Genomic DNA, 12,188 nt, shown 5'->3' on the forward strand with positions numbered 1-12,188 from the left:
ATTTTGTCCTTGGAAAAAAGGATGTGTTGGATTACTATCTTCCTGAACAGAGCTAACTCACAGCCTTTAGAAATTAGCGACCTCGTTGGGCTGCGATGCTCTTCTACCTCTCCATCGTAAGAGTGACCAGGCCTGGCGAGCATATCGAGGACAGCTGAAGAAGCAGGATCCTGGTTGGCAGGAGCTGTAAATGGCCAGTATGGGAGCTTGGCTTCTCTCAGTGGTTGCAGATGGACCCAGTGACACCGGGGTCAACGTTTTGTCTGTGTCCCGCCAAAAATTCTCGTCCTGGGTTGAAGGCTCCATCTTCATCTGCCTCAGCAGATTTCTGCACATGTGGGTGAGGAGGCAGCAGCGTCCGGAAGAGGGATCCAGTTCTGCTTGCAGGAGGTGACAGAACACAGACAGCTTTCAGTTCCGTGCTTTGCAGGTACACATTTTTACATGAAGACTTCGAATGCATTCAAATGTGAGCAGAAAACCTCACCACGAGACTCCAGTTTGTTTAGTAGGTGCCGGAATCTTTGACCTGTGTTTACATCGTTGTGAACATATGTAGGGCATCATACAGTATCTGTCACATGGAGGGAAAACCATCTGCGCTCTGTGTATTTAGTGTTTTCTCTTCCTACTTGTATGTGGGCCTATATGCTTCCTCTCATGCTTCACTTGTAATGTGTGTGGACACGAGGACCCTGGAGGGTTTGGATAAGTCGACGAATGTTGGAGCATGTTATAATCAACAACATTCAGAAGCCAGCTGCAGATACTTGGTTCCGCAATTTAAAGGGTTAGTTCACCCAAATGACAGGAAGGCATACATTATACTGTCATGTGCTGCTTGATTTGGAGCCATGCAGATTTTGGTTTTAATTCCCCAAGATATCCACCTTACATTTCCTCTGCCACCGCAGTGCAGGACGTCACTGAGCTACTTCCCCCGAAAATAAAGTACCAACAAAAAACTAGACTTTTTCTGAATTCATCAAATGTATCTGGAGAGTCCCTTTTTCTGGAAATGTTGCTGTTTATTAAAAAATAAATGTAATTTTTCAAAGCTGCAAGGACCAAATTTACTGTTTTGGTTTCAAGGCAGGAATACAGGACAGACCGTCTCATAACCTGGACAAATAAAACCCAAACTATCTGGATACAAGCAGGGTTTGGTGAGAAAACATGTTTTTATGTACAAGTAAACCATCCGTCCAAGAAAGTCAGGGTGATCTAACAGGTCAGTGTTACAAGAAACAGCCTGACAATTCCTGCATTTGTTTGAAACTAACAAATAGATCAACATGAGTAAGCAAGCAGTGGTTTAAACATACTCTATGTATCAAGAGCAATAAATAAGAAATGACTGTTGATGGGCATGCATTTCCTGTTTTTAATGAACATGAGACCAGCAGGGTAACTGTTGGTCAGAGACCAGCAGAGGCAGGCAGGTTATGTGGACTAAACTTACAGCAAGGTTGCTCGAAAAAAATTGCAGACTTTAAAGTTGTAATCTCAAAGAGCTCAGTTTTGTTTTCTTTGGCGGCACCTATGGCGATAAACGGTAATTGCGAGAGCTCACTTCCCAGATATCCAGACAGTGTTGAATGTGTGACATCCAAGGTTGGCTCCAGTTGTGACTCTTGATTTCTGTCGCTGACAGACGCTTTCCTTTTCAGACTGTTTGCCTTCATTTGAGTGTCGATTTTGTTTCATTTTCTTTGGATTTTTATTTTTTTTGAAGTTGTATCTGTAGTCATCGATCTTTTCTTTGCTTGTTCAGCCATAATAGATTACTGTTTACTCGCAACACTTGCAGAGGCTGGAAAAGCAGCCGCTTAGCTCCGCCTACCCTCTCTGGCAGACATACCACTGCTAGGCGATGGAAAACACGTCGCTAACTGGGCGCCGCTTGTGATTTTTTCCGTGAAAGTCGCACCAGACACCCAGTCCATAATAATACTATATACTGCATATGCAAAGGCTTTCATCAGTGGGCCGAAGGCTCAATCACCATTGTGTTCTGCGATAGATTGTGACTTAACAGACATTTATTTAAATGAAAATCTTTGAGATTATTACTTTAACTTCATGATTCAAAAATAAAAAAAACAACATAAATATCACTAAATGTGCTTATTTATCTTAGCTTTACTCAATAATGAAGGAAAAATTGAAGTCTACATTGAATCAGCAGTAGCTCTGACTGGCCCGGTCCTGCCAACTAATTAGTTAATAATAAAAGTATTTGTCCAAATAATGATAGCAAATAATTCTTCTGTCTTTCTCTTCTTTCATCCATTTACCACATTATTTTATACCTTTCATATTAAACTTGTTATTGCACCGCGTTCATTTCTGTTATGATGAAGTGTTGAAGTTTTTTTCTTCTTTTCACAACTGGTGGTGTCAAACCACACAGCATTCTCTGTCTCAGGCTACAGTGGACTGATTATTGTGGTCTGGCTCATCACGTACTGGTAGAGAGGAAACTAGACTAGACTTGTCTATCTGTCCAAACTTTCATGTCATACAGTATGCTTCCCAAATTCTATGATAATATCGTAAAGTAAATGAAAATTTTAAGAGACATAATTGTCTGAAAAACTGTAAAACGATATTTCAGTGTACAGCTTAAAATGGAGGGTATAGTGAAAGTAAGGGAAGCCAGGTATGAGCTGTGCTGGTGCATCAGGCTGCACGCGGCATGCTGATTCTGTAATGTATAACATCCAGTCGGTTATATGTTTAGTAGGTTGGGGTTTGAGGTCGCTCAGATTGCCACTGACCCCTCTCCTCCCGCGTGCGCCCTCCTATCCGCTGTGCGCTCTGGACACTAAACTCCCTCCTCCTCCTCCTCTTCTCCTCCTCAGCGCTCAGAGCTCGACGCGCACAAGCACAACAGATGGTACAGTACTACAGGCTGCAGGAGCGCAAGAATTACATGTTCAAGTACTTTTATTTACCTAAACTTCACAGGACCGTTTAGTATATTAGGAGTAGGGGGGTTCTCCGAGGACACGCGCGACTTTGACAGTAACTGGATCCTACGGTTTAGAGGCGGAATTTGTTGTCAAGGTAAGTTGTGTTGTTTTTCTGAATAACGTGAGCCGTTCAGGTTTCGGAATCAATGAACTCAGAGCAGAATGCGCAAAAAAGCCCAAAATGCATGACTCCAAACATTGTTTTTCTCTCACACCGATGTCTTAATAAGCCTTTTTATTGCACTAACCCTAATTTAAGTAGTTACATAATATTTTACAGAAAGAAGAACAATAGACTTACGAAATAGCGCGCTGGCGTCAATTTACCCGTCATTAGATCTAATGCTGTAAACAAACAGAAGGGGTTTTGTGCAAACAAAAATCTGTTTTGAAACAAAATGTTTCCCTAGCTCATCTAAAGATATCCACAAAATAATTTCATGTTATTAACTGATAATGATGAGATGTTTATTTAACAAACTTTACAGTGCAGCAGTAATGTGGGTGTGAATTATGAATGAAAAGAAAACATCAGACCTCCTCATGATCTGAATTCTGATTGTAAACGAGTCTTGTAGCTTAATGTGCTTGGAGTTTAAACAGCACTGAGTCTTCACTGGCTCAGTGACTTCTGCTGAGCCCCCCCACAGGGCGAACTTTAATGTGAAAAACCATACAGACACTTCCATGTCAGAGGTCAGTAATGCTCTCTGACATTGTCTGCAGCGTTTTTTTCATCTCGTGTGAGAAGTGGTCTGGGTTAAAGATGGCTTAAAACAGGGCAACCTAAGGCATGCCATCATGCTATACAAAACCTCTACAAACAAGTGCAATAAATTGAAGAATCTAAATGAATGTATACACTTATCACCCTGCCTCGAAAGTGTACAATTGTTTGGGTAACTTATCTTCAAATACATGCATTTTTTGTCATTCAGCAGACACACTGAGGACATTTGTAGGAATAAATACATTTTCTTTTTATGTGGCATAATAGTTGTTTTGCATTCTACAAATGCTAAAGTTTATCGTGACTAACTTGTGCTGCCAGCGTGCAGTGATGAGGCTTTTTACTGTAGCCGCCTGTGAGACACTGACACTAATCTCTCTGAACTCTTGCATGCTCCCTGTCTCAGAGGAACGTAGAGAGCAGATACTCTGACATTTGGTTCAAGTAGTTAATAAGACTCCGAATAATCAAGTCTCAATCTGCCTTTTGACATTCATTATTATTAAGCTGCTACTTAAATATAAAATAAGGTCTGTACCTTTAGCAGCCCAGTAAGCCAGCTGAGCTGCACACTCACATTTTCACAGGAACTAAATCCCTCATTGGAGCATTTCTACCATAGACTGAAGCTGCTCATCCATATATCATGTCCTAAAGGCCCTTTAAGATATGTGATGTGCACTGGGTCACAGTGAGCTGTATGTAATGATCTGTTCTGTCTCAGAGGAGGTTTAGACTCGTGGTGGACCCCAGGTGGGCCTGTAGCAGCAGCAGCTACAGGAAAGCGCAACACATTACCACATAGCCTCGTAATTTGTACACAATTAGATCCCCTGGGAGAGCCGCTCCAACTTTGTGTTCATCTGCTCTTGATTTTCTGTGAGCTGCTGGCACAAGAGAGACGTGGAAATGTAAGGATTTCTTTGAGAAATGCGACTTCACATGTACAAATGTGCTAATACCGGTAAAATAATTAGAGCAACAGTGTTGTGAATTAATGGAAATCAATACCTCGGAAGACAGTGGAGTAGGTTCTCTTGTATAAATAGCAGTGGGATCAATTTCTGGAAGGCTTCTCATTTAGATCTGCTTCTAACACCCTTGCATTCCAGTACAGCATCTTTATTACTTTCTGCCTTTATGAGTCCTATGGTTCTCTTTGTACTGTACAGCACATATTGTACTGTGTAAGTATCCTATGTGTCTCCTTGCATGTGGCCTTATTTTTTGCTCATTTAAAATTTAATGGGACCTTTGAAAGTCCTGAGCCACTAATGCCCCTGTGCGAGAGCTACATGACAAAATAATATCAAGATGTGTGCTCTTAGTCAAGGAGTGTTCCCCACTGGGTACTTCTAGAGCAAAACACACACTGAGCATAAATTAGTATGAACTGCAGCATCACACACACAGAGATGATCCAATATCAGAGATGTGCTACTTTTCATTTATCAAAAACAAGACTGTGGAAGCAGCGATGCTGAACAGAAAAGTTTCCTTTGTTTGTCCAGTGTATCGTTTGTTTGTCCACCTTTTTATGTTCCATCCTGGAAAGGGCAGTGCCATTCCTCTAAAGAGAGTAAAGTACACATTTTGACACTAAAGCACAGTTACTGCTGGGAGGAGGCACTGCTGCTGTCATTATTGAATCACATTATTGCTAGAGCTGCTCCCTGCGTGCTATTTCATTATATTGTTGCAAGTGTTGTGAGAAAATAAGAATAGAAGGCCTATAGGTGAGGGACCTGTATTATACAATGGTAGGGAGTTTAATGACTTAAGTCAGGGACAACATCCCTCCAGAGTGGACGGGCAGGATCTGAAGTAATAAGATCGGAGCGGCTCCTTTTATGAGAACTGTAGTGTGCGTACTGTGAGAGAAGTCTCTCCCTTTGAAGAGTAGAATCAAAAGCGTGTGGATACTCAGCCACTGCAGAGGCTGAGTGTTGTATTGACTTTATATAACCCACATGTGAGGTAGAGCTTATAAATTCAGAATTTTACCCTAAAACAGTTTAGTAAAAAAAAAAAAATCTTTTTCAGACCCAACAAATCGCCCTCATTGCAGCACAGAGGAAATTAAATTACATGATACATTCTTGCTAATTAGAAAACATTTACAAACAGCCCGCAGACGAATTCTGCTTCACAAATGGGATGTCATGCAAGTATGAATCTGCTTTGAATATAATTGTTTTGCAGAGCAAACTGTATCTGTAAACTGTAAACTAATAAGATAAATCACGTCGACATTTAGTTCTACATATGTTTAATTATACCACCATGACCTCATTCAGTGCTACATTTTAGTTAATGGGCTTCACTGATGCCTCTACAGTTCTCCTGCTGCTTCTGGCCGCCCATCAAACGCAGGCCAGCACTGTCCTCACATGACTCAGGCAGCTCAGTGAGATTAGGAGACGCCAAGAAGTCAGAGAATAACCGCAGCAGCACATGGGTTATTTTTTATACCTGTGTGTGGATCGATACCCTGCTGTGAGGAGAGAGTGAGAGTAAGACGCGGGGATACAACAGTGCATAAATCCTGCAGTGTTACCTGTAGCAGCCGTGAAGCAGTCGTGCCATGCGGCATCTGACGTTAAGCTGCTAATCTCAACATTAAAGAGAGGATGCTCACGTTTGTGACAGAGATGATGGATGCATTAAAAATGAACACAGTGTATGCATACATTACTGGCTTATTGTCAATCTCCTTGTCATAATGGCTCATCCAGGCACATGTTCTCTGCTGGTTACTTATTAATCATTATGTGTCAGTAAATGTTAGCTTCCCCATCAAAGCCTAATTGAGATCACCTTCCATCTGCTCACACACCTCATTTATATTATTAGCTTTATTTTTTTAACATCCGACTGTCATTCATGATTTAATGTAAATTATTTTAATTCACCTGAAATTAGATCTTATTTTTTTTACATTGGTCGATAAGAGGCGGGGCCTATGCACGGGTCCTGGTCTGCATATTGAGCATATGCATATGATGTCATCAAACCTAGGAGGTCACCACGGAAACTTCTACTCCCCATGAAGTAGAAGTTGACACATGCACCAGTCAGCATCTCCCTTTGAGCATTAATATAGAAAAGAAAATAGTGTAATGTGAAGTCTTTTCTCTTCACAAAAAGGTGTGAAAAAGAGTGACGTCATTTCATGAATCAAACATGATTTTCTGAATGAAGTTTTTCATAAAAATTAAAAAAGTTTACAAATCAGCCTGGAGAAATATATCCTTTGAATTCTCTGTTTTTGAAGTATAGAATAGTAGCGTCTCTACTGATTTAACATTACACCGCCTGCATAGAACCAGACCCCATTGTTTTTTTCCATGGATTGTTTTCCCTGACAAAACCTGGTTTCTATAAAACCCACAATGCATCTCGACCACCAACACTTGGGTCGGAAATTGGGTATGTGATGCTGGTAGCGACTAATGCAGCCTGGAGCTTAATCTCAAGCAGAATTGAGGAACTGGCTACAAAGTTATGGTAAACTTAGGTGAGGTACTTCGGTCTGACAGAACACCCTCATATTTGTTTCATTTTCCTGTGATCTTCAGCCCCAACCAACACCCTCTTAGTGACATCACTTAAAGCATGGTTGCCATACATTTTTTTCTCTGTGTGAAGGAAAGCATTACAGAAAAAGTTTCCCACAACTTCGTCTGGTACTGTAATTTTTCAAGATAATAACCAAACTATAGCTAACTAATTTACACAATTTCTGACCACATTTCAACTTCCAGAAAGCACTGACTGTCCTGTACGTCATGGTCACTTAAAGCCCTCTGGACTTTTCAAAGATACTGTTTGTTCCTGTCATGATATTGCATCTCTTCTGGTTCATTGCAGACTAACAAAATGTGCCCTGCCTTTCAGTGTTGGTGAGGGAGGTAAACTGAGAAAAGTGACGTCAGTGAGTTTCCTCTACAGGAGGGCTAGCTGTAGATCAGTTCGTGAATATTCTGTCCAGGCTGGTTTCTTTCTGTTGTAGGTATCTAGGAAAGAGTTGCTGACACTAACTCTGTCACCAGTTATCATGGGGTGTCTCAGAGGGAGCACGTCACAGCAGTTAACTTATAAAGACTGTTTGCACTGCTTATGGAGAGGAAACAGTTTATGTTGATCATAAAAGAGAACAAGCAAGAATGATTTCATTACTGTCTTTGATCATTACTAAGACAGTGGAAGTCCACTTACAACCCCTCTTCTTTAGTGAAAGGGTTACTTGTGGCACCATGTTGCTTCCAAGAGCCGCCCTGCCACGCACCCACAAATAGAAAATTTGAAGGGGAATTTTAAATGGAATATTAATATTTCACCTCAACATTGATTCATGCTGCCACCGTAGACATTTTCATCTGCAGGCGGCTTGCTTCTGCAAAGGCATGCAGTGACGTTACCGCAGTCTCTTGATCTGGCACATCTTCTCTTTTCCACTGGGTGTTAGAAGTAATGGGACTCCTATGTGCAGCAATGCTGTCATCACCACTTAGTTTGTCACCCCGGCGTCCTGCTCTGTCATTTTCTCGTTCACAACAGTCGAGGAGGTAAGAGGGGTTAAAGCAGGAAGGTGGGATGGATGATGGAAGGTGTTATTATTGTCTCCTGTTGTTTGCTGACTGTGTCCCAAAAAAATAGATGGCATTTTCCATGATATTTAACAGTGCAAGGAAATTTCTCAGGTGACATTTGATGCATCAACTCAAGTCTGCAGCACAGCTCTGCTCTATGAGACATAAAAACTGATGAAATGTGTTGAAATTTCCAGTGACTTCTGTTACCAACCAAAATGTGTGCAAAAAACACTCAAGCTTCTGTATCGCAGAGAATTTGATTATATTCGTAGAAAAAAACAGCAGAGACAGCTTCCAGGCTCTGTGCGTCAGGTTTCATATGTCAGTCCTGTTATTAAAATTCTCTGCCCCTTTAATATCGCTCCTCTACATGTCGTACAAGTTTCTAATACGTTACACAGGTGAAGGACATGGGAAATCTATTTTTATTAAAGTGTCATGACAGAGCCTGAAGACAACTGGCAGTTGCATGACAATCGATGCTGCTCCCTCACACTCTGGTAGTTTGTCACTGTGGTGACGTCAGCTCAGAGGGGCTTTGAGTTGACCCTTGAATCGAGTCTTAATGATGCTCCGCCGTTGGCCTGCAGATATTTACCACTGCACTTTTTTTTAGACACTTTAATGTGGAAGCACGTTGGAGGGCGAACGGGCTCCATAATCTGTGTGTTTTCATGTTAATGTTTAAGATGGATTTTAAGCGTGATGACATGCTCAGCTTTGTCAGTTTGCAGTTTTAAAAGGTGCAACGGTGCAGCTTTGGCTTCTGGCAAAACAGGAGGAGGAGGAGGAAGACAGGGGGAAAGGGCTTGTTAATAGGGCAGGCAACTTCACTTCACACTGTATGCAATTAAATCAGAAATGTGAAAGGGCTCTGAGTCACCAAAGGGAGCAAAGGATGTGCTCTTTTCCCCAAATAACACAAATTCATCATCTTTGCCTAGCCGGCTTTATCACTTAAAGTACATTGAATTATACACATGAGTGATTTGCAATAAAACATAATGATTTAACAGATTTATTATGTTAATTAAATGATTAATTTAAAGTGCACAACAAAGAGTATTTACCAGCATCTGCCAGAATCTTTATTACCTCAGTTAAACAGAACATTTAACCTGCAGTGAAAGACGTTTTGGCCACTAGGGGGCAGCAGAAACAGGTTACAATGTTACAATTTCATTTAGCAGACACTTTTGTCCAAAGCGACGTAGCCTACATCTGAGAGTTAATACAACACAAGGCATTTTTGTTTGTTTTTATAGTGAAGAGAACATTTACATATCATGTTTTAGGTTTATATGTTGAACATGTTAGAAAATAGCAGCTCAGTATTAGCATTGATTTAAAGTGTCTGGCCCCCTTATCCAATGTTGACTCGCTTTTAGCTCGGTTTTTGGTCTCTGCCAATTCTGGAGGGAAATGTACAGTATGGCCATTTGGCTGCCAAATGCTCCGCTATGTTCAACAGCTAGCTGCTAACTGTGTCTGTCCTCTGTGGAATGCTGAGCAGATAGTGTACAGTGGGCTTTTCCAGCCTTTCTCTGAAACTGTTTCCTGCTGAGGCTGAAAATGGCATTTTGAGAGCGCGGAGTGTGAACCACTTGAGTAAAGTTGCCGGGCAGATGGATAAACAAAGAGCTAAAATTCACTCCATTAAGCCAAGAGGAGCTGCAGATTAAGATGATAATTCTTAGTAGGTTCACTCTGATAAATTGTATTATAAAGATATCAGAAAAAGATAAGGTAACTGGACACCTTGTACAGCTTTTGTAGCCTTGAAAGATCTATAAAATAAAAGTGTAGAGTGGTGCATTCGACTGTGCACTTTCTCACTATGTCCGTCCTGGTAGGTATGGTGAAAGAGGGAGGATGATATTGTTCAAAATAACCAGAAACAGGTTTATGTTTTTGAGTGTTTCATAGTTAGATTTAAGTTTGCTTTAATGGGATGCAGCAACGTCATGTTGAATAAGACCCAAACTGCAAAAGTCTTTGTCAACTGCTGCAGGAGCAGGTTATAGACATTAATGAGAGGATCCCGTAAAATTCATTCGCAACAACTGATCTTCTTGTGTGAAAAACACAGTAGTAATGCAGTAATCCATGTGGTATTGCACATGAATGTTTTATCTCAGCGTGCTATTTGAAGACATAAACAAACCTCTTCGACCTCCAAAAGTCCTAAATTTAGCAATCCGCAGCATACAACGTACAGCCTCCTCCAAAGCAAATGATGCTTTTCTCTGCATTGAACAGCAGCGGTACTGTACTATGATGCCACACTGAAGGACTTTGTAACCACGGCAACGAACAACAGGCGCAGAGAATGGTCAGATTAGCCAGTGAAGTGTGAAGAGGAAGCATTTCAGATTTTACATAAAGCAACACAGCCAGGCTGCTAACATCAATGCAACATGTTAAAACTGAAGTAAACCATTAGACCTTGGTGAATGTAATCGTTTAGGTGATGTATACAATTAATCAGCTTTTCAAGCCTCGTATCAAATGCAGCAGCCTTTGCCTGATAACCAGATCTGGATTTTTTTAATATGTTGTGATTTATTCCCAGTGCACATTCACAGAGGAGGATTTAAACACGGGGCTCAAAGGCAAACACGTAGCCGAACACCGGGCTGGGGATGAGCTAATCACATACTTCAGGAAAAAGAGCTCGGTGGAGGTGGATGCCTCCATTAGCGAAGGGATTCACACCTCACTCATTCATCTCACTACCTCCCACCGCACTGACCCCCTGTCACATGTTCTGAGTCACCTGGCTCCTGGCCACTCCTTCCTGCTTGTTCTCTGGGCTCGGTATGTCAGTCTCTTTCTCCCTCCATCTCCTCATGGAGCACACCAACACACAAAGAGCACATTAACTGTACCACTGCCTAGACGAGGCGAGAAAAAACAGAGGAGAGTATATTTAGTTACAGACTGCTACCATTGACTGGAGACAGGCTTTATAGATATGCTTTTTTTCATTCACGTGGGACGAAAGAAAGCATGAGTCCAGCTTTGTGGTGGAAAGTAGGTTTTTGTTGAGCAGTGAGTCTGCTCTTTCAGCCACATTAAGTTATACAAGGCCAAGCGTGCATCAGAGGACCAGCCTCATGGGATTTCACCGTTACAGCTCGAACTTTGCCAGCACACATTTTTTGTGTGCGGACACTTGTTTGGGTTAATTGCGTCATCAGTTCAAATGTGGCCTTCATGTGTCTGAACAGTGGCATGTTATTTCTGTCAGGAACATTGTCGTCATGAAGATAAAACTAGAGCACAGCCCCATGCCACAGACGACAGAAAACTTTAACATGAAAACATAATAACAGGAACTACTTTGGTTAATAAGGGATTAGAAGAACATTTACAGAGTACAATTCTATGTACTGTTATGTGGTGTGTGTAAGAACAAAAAGTATTAGAGTAGAGGTGTAATGTACGATTCTTTATCTTAGAAACAACAGTTCAGAGAGCAACGTAACCAAGACTTGCAAATACTCGCTCTTCCTGGGTTTTTCCTGCAAGTTTTGTTGTTTCTCCTGCAAATTCCTTTAACTTCCTTAAACATTATAATTAATAATCATCATACACAGGACTATTAGATTTCTAACACAACCTACACACACACACACACACACACACAAGAACATCGTACAATTTTCAGTCATCTGTCAGTGCAACACAGAAACCCACAACCTGATTCATGGATATGTGCAGCTGCTCTCTGTACAAGCAGATGGGATAACAAAAATAAAGTAGCATGGGATCATAATGATATTTGTCCTCATTGTTTAAAAAACCATCATCACATCAGCTAAGACATGGCTACCATCCAATCCCTTTCCTGGCATGACTGCAACAACAGGCAGCCATCTTAACCAA

At 41.2% G+C, this 12,188-nt stretch overlaps 1 protein-coding gene across 1 annotated transcript in view; it reads left to right on the forward strand.

Moving 5' to 3' along the window:
* The first annotated feature begins 2,894 nt into the window (after window positions 1–2,894).
* Window positions 2,895–12,188, forward strand: part of LOC138606620 (caM kinase-like vesicle-associated protein) — a 40,638-nt gene continuing 31,344 nt past the window's right edge. The window contains exon 1 of the mRNA XM_069679101.1: window positions 2,895–3,069. The gene's annotated coding sequence lies outside the window, so the exon portion shown is untranslated. The remainder of the gene's footprint in view (window positions 3,070–12,188) is intronic.

This window comes from Semicossyphus pulcher, unplaced genomic scaffold, assembly GCF_022749685.1.
Source record: "Semicossyphus pulcher isolate SPU_LCO1_2020_fin unplaced genomic scaffold, fSemPul1.0.p SCAF_3, whole genome shotgun sequence".
In the NCBI taxonomy this organism is placed as follows: Eukaryota; Metazoa; Chordata; class Actinopteri; order Labriformes; family Labridae; genus Semicossyphus; species Semicossyphus pulcher.